The sequence below is a fragment of the Podarcis tiliguerta genome, assembly GCF_965153285.1.
Source record: "Podarcis tiliguerta genome assembly, chromosome: 9".
Lineage (NCBI taxonomy): Eukaryota > Metazoa > Chordata > Lepidosauria > Squamata > Lacertidae > Podarcis > Podarcis tiliguerta.
In genome coordinates, this window is record NC_139542.1 from 46,062,627 (window position 1) to 46,088,000 (window position 25,374).

The 25,374-nt window shown below is 40.4% G+C and overlaps 1 long non-coding RNA gene across 1 annotated transcript in view; it reads left to right on the forward strand.

Annotated features, from left to right (window-relative positions):
- The window catches only part of LOC310685426, a 621,470-nt gene that overhangs the window by 427,789 nt on the left and 168,307 nt on the right, over positions 1 to 25,374 (forward strand). Inside the window, exon 2 of the long non-coding RNA XR_014515241.1 lies at positions 23,020 to 23,075. This is a non-coding gene — a long non-coding RNA (uncharacterized lncRNA). The remainder of the gene's footprint in view (positions 1 to 23,019; positions 23,076 to 25,374) is intronic.

Genomic DNA, 25,374 nt, shown 5'->3' on the forward strand with positions numbered 1-25,374 from the left:
GTGGTGGTTCCAGTCCTACTTGGATGTTGATTTCCAGAGGGTGATGCTCGAGGAATGCTCTGCGGCCCTATGGAGCTTTCAGTGTGGGGTTCCTCATAGTTTGATTTTATCCCCAATGCTGTTTAACATCTACATAAAGCTGCTGAGTGGGGTCATCTGGAGTTTTGGAGTATGTTGTCAGCAATATGCTGATGACACACAGCTCTATTTCTCCATTACTCCTTCGTCTAATTTTTTTCTTGCTTGGTTGCTCTTTCATTTTTAAATTGCATTTTAAAGACTAAGGGCAAAGTTACGTCAATGCCATGTTTCCATTTACTCACTACAACCCAGTTCATGTTCTCTCTTTTCTGTTACACTGCCTAGGCTTAATTATTTTTAATCTGAACTACAGGTTTTGAGTACACTTTTATTTAGGTTATGTTAACAAAGACCTACACTGTCCCAATTTATATTTGCTTTGTGATGGAAAGAAGAAAACAGGCTATGCAGGGGAATGCTGAACAAAACATCCCTGTTCTAATAAAAGTTACACAATGCCCAAATGTATTTCCTTCAAGTTTGCTTTCTTTATATAGAACAAAGTTAAAACCATTATGTTTAGACAACAACTTGATCTAGAAGCAGTAGCTATTCCTACGTTTGTCCTTGGATTTGTAGAACCTTCAACAAATTTAGGTACCAAGCAAAGACTCTCTTTAAATTTTCCTCAGGCTATTTAACCTGTCCCTGCTTTTTATTTCTTTTATCTGGGTGATGCTTTAAATGCAGTTTGTGTGTGTGTGTGTGTGTATATATATATAAATAAACAATTTAAGTACCACTTAAATAAAATATTCTCTGAGCAATTTAGAAAAGAACAATGCAAAGAATAAAAACCAATTAAAACGATAGAATCAGACTTCAATTAAAATGCCTGCCTGAATGAAAAAGCATTCGGTAGGCACTGGAAGTTCAGCAGGGAGGACACTTCAACTGGAATAGGGTTCCATAAATTTGGGCCCACAATACTGAACTTATGGTTCCTGGTGGTGATGAGCCACGTGTCTGAGCCACATGGACCATGAACAGTGACAAAGACCTCAGTGATTGGGCAGAGATATAAGGGATTATGTGGTCCTGGAAGTATCCTAGACCCAAATTGTTAAGGGCCCTGTAAATTAAGACAATATGGTTTATTGAGCCACTGTATGCATTTTAAATTTGCTTTTATTGTTGTTGTAGGCCACCCTGTTATGGGGTATAGTCAGTGCTATTTTTCTAGAAAAAGAGGTGCCAGAGCTCACTATGAACATCTGCCTTGTTTTCTTAGAATGGCAATGGCTCCTGTGAGCTCCAGCTGAAAAAAGCCCTGGGTATTTTAAAACTGTCTTCTCCAAACTGGTGCTCTCCAGATTTTTTAGACTGCATCTCCCATGAGTCCCATTCAATTGGTTTAAACAAGTGTACAAAATTCCACCACTGCTGAAGCTCATAAGTATTGCTTGTTTGTGGTCTATAAGCTGCACCAAAGGTGGAGTACATAAAGACTATAAACCCATTATAATGTTCAAACAGAAACCACAGCCACCAAGGAAATAACAAGGGCAGTCCCATGATGCAGTGCTTTTGGGCTTCCTACAGGCATCTGGTTTGCTACTGTGGGAACAAGTTGCTGGACTAGATTGGCTTGCTCCAGCTGGGCTCTTTTTGTGGGATAGGCAGCATCATTTAACTAGCATGCTTAAGTCTAATTAATGCATGAAAGAGTTAATGCCATAGAGTAAGCCAGGTAACTTCCTATCACCTTGGAAGGAAGGGTTATCAAGCCTTTGTTCTTCCATTTTCCATTATGTGAATCTAACCACGTGGCTTAAACAAGCCACCTTTGTGTTTCTATACAACTAATTTAGAAATATTTACCATTTTGAAACCTGAGTTTTACTGCCTGTGTTTTTCTGAATGCTGTATGGAAAAGAACATGAATCTAAACTTTGAAGAGTTTGTAAGTAAACCATGCTTAACTTACCAAATGTATCGTCTCTTCCAATGCAATGGGAGGTGGGGAAGTTTGGTAGCAACTTAGAAGGGGATATTTAAAAGGTCGGACAGCCTATATTTCCACTCTTTAATTTGCTTAATATTTTGTGATTTTAAATCTCTGCTAAGATTTTCTCACCAAACAGTACTTGTCCCAAACCTGGATCTTTATCATCCAGGAAATTTTCCTTTTCATTTACCAATTTTTTTTTCTTTTACCAAACAAACAAACACCCTTCCTATATTCTTATCTTCAGTGTAGGCAAAGTTATCTTCTGTCAGAAAGTCATCAGCAAAGTTGCAAGCATGGCCCACCAAGCTTTCTGGCTCCTGAACTGCAAACTCTCCATTGACCAAGAATGTAGAAGGCTCTGGTGAGACTTGCTGTGATAAATAACTTCTTAGAACTATGTTGCATTTTATTTCATTTCATTTTTTAAACCCACCCACAACCTTTTTCAGCTGTTCCTGAAACAACATTGTGTTCCATCTCCTTCCTATTCTCCATGGAGGTTTAGCCTTTCTAGCTGCTACTCTTGATTTTTATCATTTCTTATTAGTTTTATTTTGTTAGATTTTAGGGGCAGCTGAGGCTATGAAAGATCTGGTCTTGACCTTACTCATCAGTTTTGATAGGGCTGGATGCAGTAAATTGCATTAATTGGAACGGCGCAGGGATTTTCATGACCAGAGGTTGAAAACAGATTTTATCATTTTGTTTTTTTCTAAGTGCCTTTTCAACCTCCTCAGCAGTACCACTTTACTTCCAACCCTTTCAGTACCACACGACCACAGGAAGCATGCAGTTTTCAAAGCAGATTCACGTGTCAGTGGACTGTCTGCTCATTGTATCCCTATGATAAACAACACAGTTTCACATTCATTAAATTCCAGGGCCTAAGGCTCCAGAGAGACGTGTGGAGAGGCCAGGTCTTTGAGGGCTGGTGAAACTTCAGTGGGACTCTAACTTAGAAACAAAAGCAACTTGGGATTACTGCTATATAAACTCTGCAGGGGAAACCTGGAATAGGTACACCTAAAATATCACTAGAGGCATGGAGATGTTGCTGCTCAGCTGGCAACCTCTATGCCTGAGTTGTTACATTTTGAATCCAGTCCTTTTCTACCATGGCTTCAAGACTTTCTCTGTACAGTGGTACCTTGGGTTACAGATGCTTCAGGTTACAGACGCTTCAGGTTACAGACTCCGCTAACCCAGAAATAGTACCTCGGGTTAAGAACTTTACTTCAGGGTGAGAACAGAAATTGTGCGGCAGTGGTGCAGCGGGAGGCCCCATTAGCTAAAGTGGTACCTCAGGTTAAGAACAGTTTCAGATTAAGAACCTTCTTAACCCAAGGTACCACTGTACATACTCCATTAAATCTTCTGTTGTTTATAAGTGTCTGCTGAACCACAGACCCTCCAGGTGTGCTTGTTTTCTAGGGACAGTCTTGGATTTACAGAAGCCATTCCAGTTTCTGATTTGATCCCAGATTGACCCACTCTTCTTAGGACATCCCTATTTTCATCAGAAAAATATTGGAAGGTATGGAATTATGCAATCCCCAAGCCAAGGAGATAATCAATCATACAACGTTTGGATGACATCTGAAGACAGCCCTGTATAGCGAAGGTTCTTTTTTAATGTTGAATGTTTTATTATATTTTTTAAAATGTTGGAAGCTGCTCAGAGTGGCTGGAGCAACCCAGTTAACTGGGTGGGTTATAAATAACATCATCATCATCATCATCATTGAATAGGACATCCCTATTTTCATTGGAGAAATGTTGAAGGGTATGGAAGGGGTAGTACAGAGGTGGTCAAGATGCCTATCCTGATATCATATCTCATGACACAGGTAACACAGGAGGAAACACATTCATTTATTTCATGTTTCTTTTCTAGAGCAGCTTTCTCTCATTTACTCCTGCAGATCAAGCTCCGCTTTTGCACCACCTGCTCCACCAAAACAGTTTAAGTTCATGTTTGTTTTTTATCTCTCAGACATGAAAACAGTATGTTCTGTTGCTTCCCTCCTGCAAGAAAAGGGAGATAGGTGTGATCCCCAACCCCTTTTTAAATATTTGTAGAGTTTGAAAGGAGGAACACGGCAGGTTTGTCAGAGGACGTTCTGAAGTGTTTCAGATAACACCTACATCTTCAAAGGAAGACCTTAAAGACCTACATTGGCTCCCAGTATGTTTCCCAGCACAATTGGTGTTGACCTTTAAAGCTCAGACCCAGTCAGTGGCAGAGGAAGCCACTCGGGCGCCTGGGGCAGCGCGCCCAAGGGTGGGGTGGGCTGCCCATAGGGGCAAGGTGCACCACGGGGCTCCGCAGTCTGCCTGCCTCCTCCCACTCAGCCGCCCTACAGCTGGGGGTGGGGAGGAGACGGCAGATGGACCATTTGGGCATGCAGAGCCTGCGCACGCCCAAACCACTGCATTTCTCCCAGGAGAGATGCGTGGCTCATGCGCGCTGCAGGCCCCATGGTGAGTGCCCCCTGGCATTTTGTCACCCGCCTCAGTGGTGACACCTGGGGCAGACTGCACCCACCACACACCCCTTCCTCCACCCCTGGGCCCAGTATACCTGAAGGAGTGTCCCCATCCCCATTGTTCTGCCCAGACACAAAGGTCCAGTGCCGAGGGCCTTCTGGTGGTTCCCTCACTGCAAGTAGTAAGGTTTGGAGCCTGTTTGGAGCCGCCCAGAGTGTCTGGGAAAACCCAGCCAGATGGGCAGGGTATAAATAATAAAATGATGATGATGATGATGATGATGATGATGATGACTGGATGATTCCTTAGCAGCATAGCAGACTTCATTATACCATTAGCAACACATATTTTGAAGACTAGGATGAAAAAGCCCTGCTACTATAGAGTTGTCCAAGGATCAGAGCAAAAATATAAGACCTGCCAAGTACCTGCCTTATTCTGCTAGTCTGATTAGCATATTATGAAACAGACATTGCATCCCCAGAGAAGATGCTATATGCACTTGTTCAAGAAATTCAAACCATACATAATTCTACACAGATACAGTAGGAAGAATGTTGGAAGCTGTCTTATACCACAGCAGACTTCTAACCCAGTATTGTCGCTTCTAATCAGCAGTGAATATCTGCCTCCAAGCCAGAGGTCTTTCACGTCACCTGCTTCCATGATCCTTAAATGCAGGGGTATCTAACCCATCTTAGATGCTGTTGCTTTGAGAGCCAGTGTAGTGTAGTTCAGGGATGAGGAACCTGTGGTCTTCCAGATGATTTTGGACTCCAAACACTGATTAGTCTCAGACAGCATGTCCAGAGGATTATGGGAGTTGCAATCTGGCAACAACTGGAGGGTGCTAGAGCAGGGGTAGCTGTTGTAGTGTACTCCAGACCTATTTCTCAAAACTCCTCACCTCTCACAAAATTCCCAAAATTTCTAAAGCTGGCCCTATTTATCTAACTCATACTGTGACTTCAGTGACCAGTTTTATGGGCACATCACACCACTCTTCCACACAGCAAGTCACACCTCTACTCTTGCCATTTCCAAATGAGCAGATTATAGAGTGGCCTCGTGGGCTGTTGCAGAACATTTCAGCTTGTCCACTGCACTTGTGGGTCGGCCCGGCTAAGTAGATAGCGGGCGGACCCAAGGGAAGCCTGCCTCCCTCAGGTTCACTCACCATGCCCCCACCCAGTCACTATGGATTGGCTCGTTTGAATGAATGGGTTTTGGCAGGAACCTGTGAACCTCTGTGGTGGCCAAGAGGGACAGAGAGACAGACAAAGATGGTGTGGTGCACCCGAAGAGAGAAGAGGTGCTGCATTGGGATGCAACCACCGCTCACCAGGAAGGGCAGTAAGCAGACATTGTAAGCTCAACAACAGCAGTTACTTGCATTTACTATCCCAGTCTCATTCACTGTCCTTATCCTTTCAGTGATTTACCTCTTAGGTTCCAGGTCTGCATTTTAGCCTTTTACATGCTCTGAAAACAACTGAATGCTAAAATTAGCCGGCACTGTGGCCATCATAAAGTATACCCGTCTATGTGACTTCTCGCAGAAAGATTTGGAATAATTGCAGCAGTTTCTGTTATCAAACTGCCTCAGAATATAAACAAACACAATCTGTTACCCTGTAATATCGTTTTCCCTGTGTCATTCTGAAAAATCACGAGGGGTGGGGATGGGGAATGGGCAATCGGTAAGAGCTGTTGAGAGAAAGAGTATATGAATAACGTTTCATTAGTTTTTAAATAACTAATTAGTGTCCTTCATTAATGTAATGCCTTTTCCTCCTGGCCTGGGCATTGTTACCAGATCTTCTCCTGGGCCAGATCTGGAGGCGAGCAGTGCTTCTGGGGAGATCAAGGTGATTAGAACTGTCATTGACATCAGAAAACGAAGCAGATAACTCCATCAAGTTGTGGATTTGGTAGGCATATACACATGGGTACAATTTTTTTTGTAAAAACTGGGGAAGTCAATATGGTATTCTGTATTCTTCCCATTTCCCTCAAATGTTTATGAGAGCAATAGATTTGTAGAAGGAAGCATTTGCCCTAATAAGTATGCCAGGAGCAAAAAAGAAAACCAAATCCTCCTATGCTGTCAAAATGAAACAAAGGGAAATGATGTGCCTATAGCTCTGTTCCTACTCTTTGGCATGCTGGTGACAGCTCCAGACTTGGCACTATTAGTGCACAGGAGCCTGCTGTTCTACATACAGAGGGTGCTTGTCATGAAAACAAGAGCCCCAGGGACTGTCAGTAACTGCATGTCACCAACTGCAAGGTTTTTAGATGTGGAGCGATTTCATTGTTCATCATCGATAGCTGTTTGATTTTGTTATAAAATAAGAAATAGAAATATAACGAATGCATGTCTGGCCGTCACTACTTGAGCTATGAATGGCACTACATATCTGTAGGCCTCACATAATCTGTGGCTTTCCAAAATAAAACTTCCCCTTTTCTCCCACTTGTGAAGAACCTCGATTTCTCCATGTTTTCCATGTGCCTTCAATTTCTTCATAAATCTCATTCCTTACGATCTTTTATAACCACTTTGTTTTATAAAACCACATTTCCTAATTCCCAATTTTCCTTTTAGCTGTTATTAATTCCACACAAGAACTGAGTGCCTTTATTTTGTCTTCGGGGGGAAAGCCAGCAAACAGAATAGTTATTTGGCTATTGAATTGTATAGCAAAATTTGAAGGAGTGCAAAGTATCAAAGGGCGATTGGTCTGATTCAAGCATTTCCTCCCAGAAAGGACAATTTAAGTAGATTTCACTTTAAAGGTGAACAGAATCAAATTTCCCTCCACCTCTATTTACAAGTCAGTAGAGAGCTTAAACACTGAAGACAGAGTGGGTCTCCACTGCTGGCCCCAATCCTGCCTGCCTGAAACAATAGCCCTAGCACTGACAGCCATTTGTTGAATGCAGATGTCTGTAGATGAAGCCTTGTGTTGGATACTATGAGCACATGATCATGTGTGTCACTGCTCTAAAACATTTGGATGAATGAATAGGGACTATTGTATTTTTCGCTCCATAAGATGCACTTTTCCCCTCCTAAAAAGTAAGGGGAAATGTGTGTGCATCTTATGGAGCGAATGCAGGCTGCACAGCTATCCCAGAAGCTAGAACAGCTGCCCTGAAAAGGCTTCACCCGGCTATCCCAGAAGCCAGAACAGCGAGAGGGATCGCTGCGCAGCGCTCCCTCTCGCGTTCTAGCTTCTGGCTTAGCCGTGCAAAGCCTCTTCAGGGCAGGGGGAGCCTTCATCCCGCTGCCCTGAAGAGGCTTCGCGTGGCTATCTCAGAAGCTAGAACAGCTGCGCAGCGATCCCTCTTGCTGTTCTGGCTTCTGGGATTCAGAATATACTTTTTTCTTGTTTTCCTCCTCCAAAAACTAGGTGTGTCTTATGATATGGTGCGTCTTATAGAGCAAAAAATACGGTATGTTCTTTAAAAATCCACAGCATGTTACTTGGTTTTCCACAACCATCTGGCTGTTGACTGTGAGAACAGGATGCTGGACAAGATGGGCCATTGGCCTGACTGAGCAGGCTGTTCTTACATTCTTGTGTTTTTCCATATGCTAGAAGCTGCAGTAAAGGTTAATGATCAAATCTATAGTTCCTAGACATTGGTAACTCCACTCCCCCATTATGGAGTATCAGGTGTTTTCCATTGCTCTTTAGAATCTCTGGTTTCAGAGGAGTTTTATTTAGCTGGTCAACAATCCTGGCATCCTTGAGGACTCAGCAGAACATAACTAATTTACTCACAGTGGCCCACAAGAGTTTCCCTGCATCATCAAGATGAAGAAGTCTGTTTCACCTTCCAAAGGACACGTTGCCTTCCAAATCTGTGTGTTTCCTCAAATAGTCAGAGGATTTCTGACTCACAGGCACATGAACCCTGCACGTGTTCTATTTTTAGACATTGACTGTTCTTTTCTTTAAAAAAAAAAACATATTTGAGCCAATTAACACTGTCAGAAACTCCTCCCGCCCTCCCACTCCATCAAGACCTCCTACCACCAAGGAAACATTTACTCTGGCAGAATGCATGAGATACATATGGACTCTCTCTCTCTCTCTCTCTCTCTCTGGGTCCGTACTCTGGCATTTCATTGTAGCAGTACAGGAGAGAAAATGCTTTTGTTTCTTTCCCCCCATGTGCTGAAATAAAAGCTATACTTGAGAACATGGAATAACTTCTTGAGTTCTTTTATTAAACTCCATCTAAGCTTCCTTCACTCATATTCCCATGGCTGTATTTGTTCCTAAAGTGGCAAGTTGCTTTTTGTGCCTTCTGAAAGCATGTGATTCTGTTCACATTAAACAAAGGGGTCAAAGCTGACCTTTGCAGTAACATCTCTCTTTTTTTATTAGATATCAGCTGGCACCAGGCAACATTGCCCAATGCTGCCTTTGATTAAAAGCCCTTGACAGTGAATGGGGTGCAAATTCATTCTGTTCCTAGTAGTCTACATTCTCATGAAAAGAGAAATATAAAGTTGGAGTGCCATTGGAAGTAGAAGTCTAAAGCAACCTATTAAACATGCTGTAGTACTTACAAAATATGCTCAAATGCTAGAATGTGCCCTGTATGTTAAATGAAGGCTATGGTAGCTAATAGCCATGGAAAATGTGCTTTCTTAACAACTATGCCTGGGCTATGTATGCAGAAGAATGAGACGGCAGAACATTCTGCCCCAATTCAGAGAGCAGGTAAAAATACCACATTTTTAAAATGCTCCTCCACATAAAAGCTCCCTGGAAGTAGAAAACTGACATGGCAGGGCTAAAAAGCTTAGCCTTCTGCGTGAGATTAGCCTTCTCCCTGATCTGCTATACTTACATGAGCTTTTCTCTACATAGGAGACCATTCAGAAATGTGTTTCCCTGCTTTTAGTCTCAAGTGGTAGTCTCTTCTATCACCTTGCTTTCATTTCATTGAAACAACATTCGTTAGAAGATCTCTGTCTCTGTTTTTCTCTCAACACTATTCTTATTAATATTATATGTTTTATTTATGTCCCACTTTTCCCCCTGATGGGACTCAAAGCGGCTTATATATAAAAATTCCCTTAAAAAGAAAAACTTTAAAGATGCTCATCACAAACTTTAAAGATGCTATGGGTCCTATTTGCCTTTAAGCCGTCACATATGATCTGCTATGGAGGGGGTAGAAGGCCTGCAAATTAGAATCACTTTGGTATGAAGGAAAAAAGTTACAGCTTTTAAAATAAATTCTCAATAGTGAATTGGACCAAGGAAGAAAAATAAAGCAGACTCGTATGGCACCTGAGCCAAATCAGGCAGGCTACAAAGCACAGAGTTAATCAGGCTGATTCCTGAAGCCCCAGATCAAGATATGAACAGTAACTGTGGTTATTGCACACTCCTAACAAGTATGGTGCAACACACAACTACTGATCACTCAGTTAAGTATTCTGTTGTCTGTGCCATTTAGAGTGGAGCAGGCAAGAAATGAGTGGCATGGAGTAAGTCAACCAAGCAGGCCATTTCCTCAAGTTTCCATTTGCCCAATGATATACTCTGACTTGTCCTCATCTATCCCATCTGCATCCTTCACTTCTTCTGACCATATCCTTCATTCTTCTTCTGAGGAGTGATATATTTCATCATATAGAGGCTGAGAGACTGACTTACCCAAGTTTATCCAGAGAGTTCACAGCTAAGTAACTGAGCCAGTGTGGTGTAGTGAAAACTAGAACTGGGGAGAACCAAGTTCTACCTTTTAGTGTAAGCTGCCTCACAGGGTTGTTGTCTTGATAAAAATAGCAATAGTGGAAATGATGTGCATTCCCTTGAGCTCCTTGGAGGAAAAGGAAGATATAAATATAATTTGCACATAAAGAATTAATCTGAACCCAGTTTTTCTTCCCCATCCAGTTCTCCAGATATTTCCTTTTTATGCCTGCAATTACCTACTTAGCAGCAGTGACCTGTAAGACACAAACTGGATGGCAGATAACAGCATCCCTGCATATTTTTATATCAACACTGAGACTCGTTCATGGCCTATTAAGTGCTAAACTATCTTTAAATATTCAGATGCGGAAAAACTATTTCGCATTTAGAAGTCTTTTAAAACAAGGATCTAATTTTGTGGCAGACACTTGCTTAGCTTGAGCACATGAATGTGTTTACGATACAGCATTTTATTATAAATGCTGTGCTGAGGGTCATTCCGTTGCCATTAAGCCAACAGTTGTCAGATTCATCGTGAAAAAATTTCTTAAATAGTTGGAAAGGCCAGACACTTTGGAAGGTGGTTACCTCTTACTGGAGCATCACTGGGGAAAAGAGAGGAAATGTAAGTGCTCAGTAAATGCAGGCAGGGAATATTAGATTCCAGGCTGAGTTTTACAGCTATATGAAGAGCTTTTGAAATATAATGAAATAAAATCAATAACTTTCCAGAATCTGTTTACAGTGCCTTGCAAGTTTATGTATCTGGCCAGAATGTCTATACTGTTGTGAAAATAAGTAAGCCAATAAATTCCTTTCCCTGCAAATGTTTTGCCAATGAGCAAAGTGAAAAGGTCTCCACTAACTGATATATTCATACAGAGCTCAGAGGTGGTTCATGAAGAAAAAGCAGACAGGGGAACATTCCAATATTTACATTAACATCACTGGGATTATTTGAAAACATATGGCACTGAAATCAGACAAGAGTAAAAATACAACAGGTAAAATCCCCTAAAGTGTTAGGGAAAAGTTTGTGGGGAGCACAGAGCATTTTGGCTATGAAATCTTTCTTCAAGGGCAACTATAACAAACCTCTGAAAATGTCATTTTTTGAAAAATGCAGTGCAATTCTGCATATCTATGCAAAAGTCAGTCCTATTGAGTCCAGAACATACTCCCAGATAAGTGTGTATATGACTGCAGCCTCACAGCTCAAACCTGTTCATGTCTATTCAGGTGCAAATCCCTCTAAGTTCAATGGAGCTAACTTTCATATAATTGGTATAGGGTTGCAGCCTAAATATCTAAATCGACTTTAATATGAAATCTGCACATTATATGAAACCATTATCTGTTATCTGTAATATTTCATAAAAATATCACTTAAAATTGCAAACATAATTAAAGTTAAGAATGTTAAAACTACAGTAAACGAAAGCCAATTAAAACACATACAAACTTTTGAAACACCTGTTTAGGCTTGTCTGAATAAGAATATCTTCAGCAGGCGCCAAAAAGAATACAGTGACAAATATTAGAGTGTTATCTATTTTTCAGGATATTTTCCTTAGTATGGTAGTTGCAAAATGAATTAAAGTTAACAAATTTAACAGTATTTAGTAATAACCATAGTGACTGTTTAGCATGAAAACATGAGACAGTAAACAGTGTTTTGTTGTGTGTCTGGTTTACTTATTCTTATTAAACTTTATGATGTTTAACCTTTATTTAGGAGCAGTATATTAGTTACAGTGGTACCTCGGGTCACATACGCTTCAGGTTACAGATGCTTCAGGTTACAGACTCCACTAACCGAGAAATAGTACCTCGGGTTAAGAACTTTGATTCAGGATGAGAACAGAAATCATGCTCCGGTGGCACGGTGGCAGCAGGAGGCCCCATTAGCTAAAGTGGTGCTTCAGGTTAAGAACAGTTTCAGGTTAAGAACGGACCTCTGGAACAAATTAAGCACTTAACCTGAGGTACCACTGTATTAAGAATACACACTTTCAAAGGGAGTAAGGCTCACTGAACACAAAGGAAGTCTTACTCCTGAATAATGATGCTTAAGATTGTGCTGCACATCTGTAATATTGGGTTACATTGACATATATTAAAGTATATCTTAATGGCATACAGTTCAGATGTTTTCTAAAGATTGTATAGTTACTTACATCCTTGGCGATTACGTTGCATAACTCCATACCCTCCAACATTTCACCAATGAAAATAGGGATGTCCTAAGGAAAAGTGGGTCAGTCTGGATCAAATCAGAAACCGAGACAGCTTCTGTAAATCTGGGACTGTGCCTGGAAAATAGGGATACTTGGAGGGTCTGCATCTGTCATCCCCTGAAAGGTAAAGGGAAGTCTTCTAATTAGAGCATATAAAATATTTGAAAGAAATATTTAGATGCAAGGTCATTGACAATAAGAATATTTTAATAACATATCCTCCCCTCCCAGTAGACTATTTGCAGTCTATTGCCTATTCAGTTTTTAAAACGATGATACAACTGGGTTGGGTTTAAAATGAAAATATTCAGTTAAAGCTTAAAAACTTAATATGGAAAAGTATTACATTCATTTAAAATTCCATTTTAAGCAAAGAATTGAATTACTTTCCAGTGGGCTACATCCTTACAATTTCTTACTTGAATAGAGGAGGTAATATTTGCAATATAAATTCAGCTGCAGTTTCTGAGGGCACTATTATATTTATTCAAAACCGTATATGCATAAGTTGAAAAAAATTAATTAGAAGTGCCTTTTTCTTTTTTTCTTTGCTGAGGCGAGGTTGTGGGGTTATGATAGAACTCCCAAGGCCTTAAAGATGGCCTTGTTTTGCAGTGAAAGCTCAAAATATAGCTTGTGGAACTGAATGTTTTCAGCTGGATGAGCCAACCATGACACCTCTTCCCTTAGGTTGAAAGCTCACAACACTGGCATGAATACAAAATCTATTGTTGTGGTTGTGCTGCTCTGTACTCCGATCAGCTCCTCTTCCTATGGATCAATACTGCAACAATTTTACATAGCTTTCCCACCACCTCATATTAGATAATAGTCATTGAAAGGTACATTTGCCAACTGAATATACAGCACAGGAGCCAACTCTTAGGCACTGAGGTCCCTTTGCCACCCCCCCCCCCCATAAAATATTTGAGGGAACCAGGGGGGCCCAAGTTGGTGGGAATTGCCATTCAAATGTTTTGTGTGTGCCACATCTTGTGATCGATTTTGCAAGCCAGGGCTTACCTGCCCCCCGTGGGGAATTATGTTAGAATGTTGCTTATTGATTATAGCTCATCTTTTAATACCATCCTTCCAGACATTCTTATCAAAAAGCTGAAGGAACTAGACTTTTCTTCTACCATCTGTGACTGGATTAAAGACTTTCTGAGGGATCGGACACAAACAGTGAGGATTGGGCCTGTTACATCTACCTCCCTGAAGCTCAGCACAGGGATGTGTGCTGAGTTCCTACCTGTACTCTTTGTGTATATATGACTGTATTTCATCTGATCCATCTGCTGCAGTTATTAAGTTTGTAGATGATACTACCATAATGGGTCTAATTACAGGTGAGATGAATCAGCATACAGGGGAGAGGTTCAAAAAGTATCTACATGGTGCCTATAGAATAACTTGCACCTAAATATTAGCAAGACAAAGGAGATGGTGTTTGACTTTCGGAAGAAGAGAGGGGAACTAGCCCCGTTGTATATCCGGGGGGGGGGTGTGGAGAGAGTCTCTTCCTTTAAATTCCTGGGAGTTTACCTTAGTGAAGATCTCACTTGGAAAAACAATATAACTCAGGTGGTTAGGAAGGCCCAGCAGAGACTCCATTTCCTCAGGGTCTTGCGAAAGAACAATGTTAAACAACAATTGATGACCTCCTTCTACTGGTTCACAATAGAAAGTGTGCTCTCATATTGTATCATGGTGATTTTTAAAGAAAAAAAGCACTGGGCAGTATATAAATCAACAAATGGATAGTAATAAACATAAACACTTCTGAATAGTGACTGCACAAGAGGGGTTTGTGAACGTTCTGTACATTAAAACCGCAAGGCCAGAATGTCCAAACAGTTACAAACAGCAAGCGACGTTGAAGAAAATATTTCCTAGGGTAATGATCAAATGTGAAAAGCAGAATCATGAATTAAATATTTTGCAGCAAACAAAGGTCAGCTCTATTGCCAGATGAGTTATTGCTCCATTCAGTCATGCAGGTAACTTTCAAATTTTACCATCCCATGTGCCTTTACAAACCCTGTGACATATTTAATGTTATCCTCTCCCTTGTTATTCTTTCCCTTGCAACCAATTGTCCTCCACAGATGCATTGACGCTTCTCTGGAAGCCCACTGAGGCATGATCAGTTGTCAAATGCATAACTAGGCTTTTATGCATCAGAGCATTTCCCAGGACTGGCCAGGCTGTTGCGATTTGACTTTAGTTTGATTCTGCGGTCACTGGCTCACAGCCAATCCTTTGCAAAGTGGTCTACACAAATAGAATATGTCACCACGCACACTTGCATATATCCATGTGGTCCACTCACAAAGTTGTGGAAGCATTTTTATTTATAGACAAACCTTGAGGAAGTAGGCCAAGAACCAAGTCTTGGGGAAGAAAAAAGAGTATTCTGGTTTGAAGGTGACAGCCGTAAGTATGCATTGTTCTTGCTGAAGTCAGGAGGTGCATTACAGCTCACATGAAACTCAGAAACCCTTGGTCAATTTGCTTCTGGCTCTCCAAACAGATTCTGCTCTTTTGTAAACTTTGCTAACAAACATTGCTTCAACAATGGTTCTTAAAATAAAAAGGAATCTGCTACTAAATGAAAAAGTGAAGTCATAAATGTCTTCATCCAAAAGTGAAGGTGAAAGGCTGATAATTTCAAGGTCTAGGCTTAGGTGAAGTTTTCTCAAGAATGAAATCTGGATTCCTATAGGTTCCTCTACAACTTTTCCTGTAATTTTTTATGTAGATTTTTATGCCTTGAATATGACTGATAAGAACAGATACTACATTTGAACTTAGCCCAAAGGCCAAGAAGTGACACTATTTACTATATTGCAATTTCTCACCGTACAGAAAGATGTCTCTCCCCAGCAGAGAAGGTCCTATGGCTTCTGAGCAATGTAAACATTTCAGTGGCTCATAAAGTCACCCTTTTTGCTTTGGCAGCCAAAAAGATCAGAAAGAAGACCCTGGACAATATAGCCAGGGAACAAAAAGATCTAAATAAAGACCATTATTTGTGGTGCGATACCCCTTATGCTTGGATTTATTTTTGATTCAGATTTGTCATGGCCAATGGGTAGTGCAATAAAGATATTTGGAGTATTTAATATGACAGAAATACTGAGCTAAGAAGGGAGGTGAAGAGAGTCAACAAATTCACCTTGTCTGAACAACAACAGGTACACAAGGAGTCTCATTTCTGCCCTTTGCCACTGAAAATAGTTCCTGTCTGTGGACTGTTAGGCTGCTGAATGGAAAATAATATAGTGCAACTGAAGTTCGGGGTTGGTGTGCAACAAGTACACAGAGTGCAATGAGATTGAGTGTTTATGGTGGTGGGGAGGCTCAGTTAATTTCAGGTTGTACATTGGCAATAAAGGTATTGTTATTATTATTAAATATTCCACCCCACTCCATAAACTTAAGAGCCAAGTCACATCACGTTCTGTGCACCTTCCACTGGATCATTTTCTAGCAAAGTGGTTGTTTCCTTGATCCCGTTGCTCACTTACATGTGCCTTGACTGAGCTCACCCTGAAAGGGTCAAGGCTTTGTGTGCATTTCAAGAAAACATGTGGAAAGTCCAGGAAGATACTGGTGAAGCACCTGTTGTCTGACCACAAACTCCTTTTCCCCATGCCCAAGGATCTCCAGAAATACCCTAGGGCAAGGGGAGGAAATGGCTTCAGGATGCTCCTAGTCCCCAATGGAACATCTTTCACACCAGGACTGACCTGGGACTACAGGTCCCAGAATCCTCAGTGGGGAAACACTGTTCTATGATCCATTCCGGCAGAGGTAGAAGGCCCTTTCCCTTAAGTGCAATGGAAGGGTTTGGGAGTCCTCTGCAAACAATTGGTTCAGACATCTGGTGAGAATAATCTATATTTCCCTGCATTCCAGAGATGAAATGTAAGAAAACAGGATTGTATGGGGAAAGGGGTGCTCCCATTCACTTTGGCTTTGCTCTCCCCCCTCCTTAACAGGGAATATGGCTCTCAGCAAGAAAGAAAAGGTTCCTTGCTTCCATGTTAGAATTTACTGATATAATAAGTGATACTTGGCTATGTGTGATAAAAATTAACGTAGGAAGCTCACATTTTTGTTTTCAGTATCTATTTTAATGTCTGCAGCTTCACAAAATCCAGTGTTGACACATCTTTGTCAGATCACCTAAGGAATTACTTACTTTCTGAGGATTACAAAATGCCAAATCAATTGCTACATTTACCAGATTAACTATATAGAAATTAACGGTACAGTTGGAAACACGCTAGAAAAAAAAATATTTATTCACCATCTGCTAATGCTTTCTAAATAAATCTCTGCTTACGTACCCTGAACGGAATACAAATTGGCCAGTGGAGGACTAGATTACAAGCTTTGAAAAAGAGAGAATTCTTCTTTTCTGTGGTGGGTGTTGGAAATAGTTTATGTACACTGCTTCTGAATAGTAAGCAGTATGTAAATAAATAAATAAATAAATAAATAACTGAAATTCTGGCCAAGGAAAAGTTACTTGTGGTAAAATGCATGAACTGCCACCAGAGCATCTGGTTCCTCTTTCCATCAGGGAGATGTGTGAGCTCCCTTTTCACATGTCACCTAGCAACTTAGGAGGCCAACTTATACCAGGTCAGACCAGTGGTCCATCGTGCTCAATACACCGACTGGCAGCAGCACTCCAAAGTTTCAGACAAGGGTCTTTCCCAGCCTTATTTGGGACAACATATATCCTCTATCATTGAGCTACAGTCTGCTTTGCGAAAAGAAGCATGAAAAGAGGTTGCTGCTGTTTAACTGTAACATGCAAAACTACCCTGTATTTCTATCACATAAAATGCAGGGGACGTCTAGGGGGCTATGAAGAGTCCTCCAGTTTTTTTAAAAAAATAACAATGACTATTCTCTCTTCAGAAAGGCAAAGGCTCTCTAAAAGGTTCTCTGCCATATGAGTGCTCAAGGCCAGGCTGGATTTCAGCTTCTCTCTCTCGTTACTCAAAACATTATCAAAACAATAAGCCTTGTTATGTTACAAAAACAAGAATGTTACAAAAATAATAATTGCAGATAAGTCAACCGAGCAGAATCCACTTCATAGGTACTTCTTTTCCGTCATTGTATTTGTACTCAACAAAGGCACTGCACTCATAGAACAGCTTCCACTTCCACAATAGAAGTTCCTCTCTTTTCCTCCCCTGTGCACCCCCAAACCTGCTCCGATGGTCCCCCACTAACCCTCCAGAAGAGATTGCGGCATGAGGGGGAGGAGAGAGAGGAAAAGTTCCATTGCATGAGCGGAAGTTTATTCCACAAGTGCAATGACTTTGTTAGATTCAACCCACTGATTCCTTCTCACTAGCTGTATTACAATGCCAATACGTTTCCTTGCCATAATAATTACCCCTCAAAAGGCATTTTGCAAAGGAGGGCTGTTTCTGAGGAGCTGGTAAAAGGCGTGAGAATTGTAAGTGTCGCATAAATTTAGCAACCTTCATTTAGAATCAAGGCACAACAATAAATATAACTCTGGTATCCACGCTATGGGAGTTAAAAATATTTCAGTGTGGTTCTTATTTCTGCTGGAAAGCTACGCTAGTGCAAGTAATCTACAGTGCTAAGTCAAGCTGCAATATTTATAAAGCTACTAAATGGGCCCAGTGGCATGAACAAGGTAGGAATGGTTCCGGTCATTTAAAAATAAGAGAACGTGGAACAGCATAGATACAGTTTAGAATACGTCAGTGGCCAGATTGTTAATCCAAAGGTACACAGAGCATTCAATTTTAGCTTCCTCTTTTCTTTCCTAAAATAAAAATTGTACTTCCACAACCTTTCACAGATTTTGTATATTTTTCTCCCTTAACAAGTAGCTTAAAATGTTACTTCCTAAAACTTGTTCTTTGCTGATTGCCAAATCTATGGCCAAGAGGTTTACTGTTCATCACTCATCATTTGGAACTAAATTGCTTTACTTTTTCTTGTCCTATTGGAATTCTTTTTATATTTAATTTAGACACCAAAATCTATCAAACCTGTTCTTTTTTTAGCTAAATTATATGAGTAAGGATATAATTAACTGATGTAATTGTCCCTAAGTCTCCTTACTTTTCATTACATTAAAACTTCTTAAAGGTTTATGTCTTCCATAGGAAAGAAATCTTGACAAATTCCTCTTAGCGTTTTGATCAATTAATCGGTTAATCAGTTATTTGATTAAATGTGCATAGACAATGGGTGGCAGCAGAGACAGCAGGAAGAGACAATTTGCATATCGCCTCCCTCTGCTGGTTGAGTCTTGACTTTTTTCTCAGTTGAGTGTCCTCAGCTACAAGGACACTGTGTTCCCTAGCAGTCATATTTATTTATCATTTATAGATGATGTACCCATATGTCTCATGGGACGCGGGTGGCGCTGTGGGTTAAAGCCTCAGTGCCTAGGGCTTGCCGATCGAAAGGTCGGCGGTTCGAATCCCCGCGGCGGGGTGCGCTCCCGCTGTTCGGTCCCAGTGCCTGCCAACCTAGCAGTTCAAAAGCACCCCTGGGTGCAAGTAGATAAATAGGGACCGCTTACTAGCGGGAAGGTAAACGGCGTTTCCGTGTGCGGCTCTGGCTCGCCAGAGCAGCAATGTCACGCTGGCCACGTGACCCGGAAGTGTCTTCAGACAGCGCTGGCCCTTGGCCTCTTTGAGTGAGATGGGCGCACAACCCTAGAGTCTGTCAAGACTGGCCCGTACGGGCAGGGGTACCTTTACCTTTACTTTACCCATATGTCTCAGGAGCCACTATCTTAGTAGAAGCACATTTGAGAGCCATCTCATCTGAGATGCTACTTGCTATCTGTATTTTTTAATAACTACTTGTGTTTAAAACCATTTTCAAGATGCAGAATCTGCTGTCTGATTAATCAGGAATGAACCTTTTGCATGTTTTGAACTGGTTAATCCAGGTTTTGCTAATGTGGTGCCCATGGCTTTTATTCAGCTGGAACTCCATGAAACTCAGTTCCGGCACCTCTCAGGTAGATGCCGTTGCCATTATAAGAGAACAAAGGAGGCGTTCATGGTGAGTTCCAGCACCTCTTTTTCTAGAAAGCCATTTTTATATTGAATACGCCTTCTTAAATTTGCCCACATGGGATGCCAGGCTTGGATGCCCACTCTGCCATATATTCTGAAAAGAGAGAAGAGGTGTAACAAGCTTCTCTCTGAATGAGGGTAGAAGTGGCTTATACTGTGAAGAAGAGCACTCAACAAATGGACTTCCACTTTTGTGATCTCTGCATAGAACTAATAGTCTTTAACTCATCAGTTCTGGTCATTCAATTCTTCTTCTTCTTCTTCTTCCTCCTCCTCCTCATCATGTATTCCAAATAACACATTTTTTCTCTATTTCCATTTTGAAGAAAGTCCCTGTAGTTATGAGTGTGCATGTAATTATTTGGTGCTTACATCACTACATTTGTGTTCAGAGTGCAATGTCCAGAAATATTTCATGTCCAGAACTGCATTTCATAAGCATTTTTCACTGGTTGTCAACGCATGGGAATTATGGTGCCAACTCCTTACAGCTAACTCATCTGAAAGCAAATATCAAACAGACCTTGCCCAGCCCTTGTGAATATGTGCTTTGTAAGTTGGCTTGGGTTTCTGTTGCTGAAGCTGAAAGTACAGGTAAGCAAAAGAAAGCAGGATAAAGGTTAGAAAAGTGACACTAGGACTTCAGAAATGAGGTTGCCAGAAAATTAGCACTGTTTGCCTGTCTGAAGGCAAGAAATTACACAAATGTTAGATGCATAATAAATATCCCTCATGCTGGCTGCTATGCCAAATATAGTGAAATTCTTTCTTTCTTTCTTTTTTGAGAATGCCAAAAGTAAAAATTCAGTTTTGGGATCAGGTAATAAAATACCTTCTATCAGTGAGCATTAACTTATTTACTTGACTAAGACCTTCAAGTGAAGTCTGTTTATAGCTAGGGAGTGGCAAGGATTGTACATAGCTGCATCTACACGAACAGTGGGTGGTATGGTGGGGAAGGGGGGGGGAGAGAGAGAGAGTGCAGGAGGGGAGGGAGGAGGAGGTGGAGGAGGCAGGGATGAGAAAGGAGAAATGAAGAAAATGTTTAAAATAACCTTTGTTTAAAAAAACCCCCAGAAGCCTTCTTATTAAGTATTATAGGAGTGGATTTACCAAAAGCACAAAAGAATTTGTTTATGTATGCAACTCAGCTGCACGGACTTTATTAGCCCAATATTGGAAAGAAGAAGGTGTCCCATCTAAAGAAGATTAGCAAGTTAAACTAATGGAATATGCTGAAATGGCAGAACTGACGATGAAATTAAGAGGAAGAAATGATAATGAATTTAAGGAAGAATGGAAGATGTTTATTGCATACATACAGAAGCAATGTACACACAGCAATTAGCAGGGTTTTAAGATTACTTGTAATTTTATTATGAATGGTTTAAATATGTTATAAACTTAACAATGGACATGCAGTATCTTGATGAGTAATTGAACCAAGAAAGGGATTAGAGGGAAGTCAATTGGTTCTGTTTTGTTTTTGTATTTTTTATTGTTATTGTTTTCTATTTTTGTTATTTTAGGGAAATTAATAAAATTATTTTTAAAAATAGAGAGAGAAAGGAGAGGAAGGGGGCAGCTGCACATAGTGGAAGAAGCCAACCCACTCACCACTGAGGAACAGGCAGTATTTGGCTCGGGGAAACGGCCCCATACATGCCACCTGCCTCCAGCTTGCTCCTTTGATCGCTCTTCCAAGCTGCGCGCCAAACAAGCAGGAGGGAGGGTGCTACCTGCGGCTCCCCTGACAATGGTTCAAGGCTCCCCAGAGAGCCACAGCAGTCTGGTTGAAAATCACTGCCCTATACTAACAGCCATGATTTCTAAATATTCAGGGATGCATCCAACAAAGCTGTCCTTTTAGTGCAAGGATTTCCAGTTGTGCAACAGGACTTATATCACATTGCCCCAAATATGTTTCAGATTTCACCAAACCCTTTGGAGTAGATTTAGTGGAGTGCGGGGAGGGGACAGGAGAAGAGAGGATGAGGAAGGCCCATTGTACTGGCAGAAATTGTTGTGCTGATGGGACAACTTCGTTGGATACAACTTCTTGAATTTTCCATAATAAAACTATTCCTTGAACAGAGCCTATACCTTTTCAGCTCAGAAATGCAAAAAACAGACCTCTGATCTCAGTGATATTTTCATCTGATATATACCTACAATAATGCATTTTAATGAATGTTTGTTTATGGTTTTGACTAGCAAATATGCTGTAAAAGTAATGTCAGATTTTAAAGTCATAACAATCTATCAGCATTAAACTGAAGAAATGTTTTTGATAGTATATGACTGACAGGAAAGTGAAATTCCTGCTTTATATAGCAGTCCTTAATTTAACTAATTCCTTTTTAAAGCTTAGATGTAATGAGACACAATATTTGTTTCTTGGCATCATAAATCATTTGCTAGCACTCTGGTCTTGGACCAGTGATATCTTATGTATAAAATGCTTTCTGCCCTGCTACATTATCAATGATTTACTGTACAGTTCTATTCTAGGAGAAGCAGGCTGACTTATCCAAGATATAAATATTATAAAACAGATCTTAAAGTCAGGATTAAGTACTGTTAAAAAAAAAAAAAATACAAAAGGGGCATAGCAATAGTCTAGCTCAGCTGGGCCAGCAAAGCTATGTATGCAGTATATCTTTAATGGGCATTCAAAACATATTCTTACCCTTAAAGAATTCTGGGCACTGTAGTTTACCCCTCACAGAGTTAAAATTCCCAGCCCTTATCAAACTACAATGTCCCGAATTATTTGAAGGAAAGAATGTGCTTTGAATGTCTTTTGAGTACACAGCTCAGTTCTCTCTTTGTTCCAAAATACCCCCTTGGTTCCCACAAAAATCTCTATATTAGCTCACCTCACACATTACTAGAATGTTCTCCAAAGGCCTCCAACCCCGTCCCCCTTATTCCCAGCTTCAGACAGTGACATTTTCATATGAGTGTGGCAGTTGAAGGCTCCTACTTGGTACTGTTCACCTTGGTGAAGGTCAATTGGGAGCTTGAGAATGGATAATTTTCATCCTGCTTGCAATAATGAATGGCAGCAGCATCCTTCTTACCCCCCGGCTTTTTAGAAGCCTGTTTTGAACAAGAGGAAAAATAACATCAGAGAAGCCATATGAATCTTGCATTTGTACATGTGTTGTGTGATCAGCCTTAGGGGAAAGGCCATCTATTTGCTTTATAACCAGCTGTTGCCTTTAACACCACTAAACTTGGTTTTTCTTTCTTCAGTCAGGCGGGCTGCAATCATATACATATGTACCTGGGAATAAGTCCCATTACACTCAGATAGACTTACTTCTGAGTAGATATGCGTAGCTATTTAAGTGGTTGGGGGGGGGGGAATTGCTGTCTTACTTTTTGTGAGCTGCGCTGATTTAGAGCTAAAGGTTTTCTAATCAATGTGGCTTTAGAGAGAGAGTGTGTGTGTGTGTGTGAGAGAGAGAGAGAGAGAGAGAGAGAGAGAGATGTGTCTGCTTCTTGCCCCAATTGACAATATTTTGCTTAGACACAATTATTAGCCTTTTAAAGTACCTGCTTTGCAAGAGAGCTTGAATTTACATGCTACTTGATATTAATGTATGCAGCAATGGAAGTTTGAACAGCCTTCGTATACTAGGATTAGGAGGTTGCCTTGTGTGGGTTGTGGCTGAGGCCCAGCAGACTGCTCCCAATCCCCAAACCCGTTACGACTAAAACCAAATAAGAGTGGAATTGAGCTGGATTATACATATAAAAATAGCTCTCTACCTCCTTGAGTCCCACCTCTTGCTGGGAAGGTCCATTTCATATGCAGCTGAGCAACATGATGTATATTTTAGTGCTGTCTACTTTGTTTCAGAATAAATCATGACTGTTAGGAGCAGAATGAAGAAGACTTGTAAGGATCAAAGGATTTCCTTTCACCAAGGACTGTGATCTACCGTACTTTTGAAAACAGGGGTAGGAAACCTGTGGCCCTTCAAAATGTTGCCAATTCTCATTATCCCTGAGCATTGGTCATGCTTGCAGGGACTGATGGAAGTTGGATTTCAACATTAAAACTAAAAAAGAGAAATACCTCTTCACAATTGCTGCAGGTTAATCTCCAAGGATCTCAACCACTCAGATTTCCCATACTAATGCAACGTATTTTCTAAAGTGATGCCTGAGGATATACCTAATGACCAGAAACAATGTCAAAGTCAAAAGTTAGTCCCCACATTTTAAGAGATTTGAGACTTTTGAAAGAATCTGCTTAAAAACCTCGAAGGAAGGAGAGTCCACCACCTCTCACGGGAGTCTGTTCCGCTGTCAAACAGCTCTTCATAGTCAAACAGTTCTTCCTGATGTTAAGGTGGGTTTAGATGTTTACTCCTTTACCACTCTCCAGAGCAGGAGAAAACAAGCTTGCTTCACCTTCCATGTGACAGCCCTTAAGATATTTGCAGATGGCTATCATATCTCCTCTCAGTCTCCTCTTTTCAAAGCTAAAGATATCCAGCTCCAGCTGTTCCTCATAAGGCTTGGACCCTTGATCATCTTGGTTGCCCTCATTCTAGCTTTTCAATATCCTTCTTAAATTGTGGAAGCATCTATTAAACCAATCTGTGCCTATTTGATTTCCTAATAACAGATAATCATGCCAGTTATGAGATTCCCATAAAAATAATGTTCTGATACTAATTGGTATCTTCTGTGTGGAAAGACTGAAAATATGTGAACTGCTTGTAGATCACAAAGGGCAGAAGTCAACAAATTCTACCTTACTAATCCCCAGTAAAAGTAGCCACAATCAATTTAAATCACATTTATAAATGAGAACTGTGACTAGCTTTTGCTAAATTTTACCCAAAACAGATGAAAGTTTCCCTTCTATATCTAATATTTGTGAGTACAAAATGACAATAACAACCAACTGCAATTATTTCAAATTCAGAGCAAGAAGAACCCCTGTGGCTTATATGTCTTGTGATCCTGTTTGAATTTTCATGTATGGAAAAAACACCATTGAATGATATTTTCATGGGAAATGCTTCAATGGACCAAAATTTTGTTTGAGCAATGAAGATGGATGTGCCAGAGTTTAGTTATTATTGTATGACAAAGAGCATTTGCAAGGCAAAACGCTCTAAAAAGCCACAAAACCACATGGATTCTGTTGAATTTAAACTTTACAAAGGCCTATTGAATTTTGCTGGCGTCACTTCAAATATGTGCAACTCAATTAGAAAATGTGATTTCACTCCAGCATAGTGTAGGAAGTAAAAGAAGTTATTTTGGCAATTCAAGGCAGTAATATTAGGCAGGCAATTTTCTATACTGACACAGACAATGGACATATAGTACAGTATTGTCAGTTGATCAAGCCATGAACCTCTTAAAATATCCAGCAAATTAAAGATAGTAAATGAAATTAATATGGCTAGTTTTCTTAATCTGCAAATGCTAATTAATTAAATATTACTGGCAATTCAGTATTTCAAATGACAATGCTATGAATTCAAAAGTGGTAAGCAGATTAATCACTATAGCACAAGAAGTAGCAAGCTGCAACATAGAGATCCTGATGCAGAAATACCTTTAAAAATGCAACAATCTTTTTACAGTATCCACCCTGAATCCTTTGATTGCAGTCTAAGTATCTTTATAAAGATGTGTAGATGTAGGTTTTAAGCATGCATTTGGTTTTATAAGCTCCCAGAAGCTGGTCAGCCTCATGCAAACCTGAGATATGTTATGGGCTCTACCTAAATTATTATTTATTATTCAATTTCATAGCCACCCTT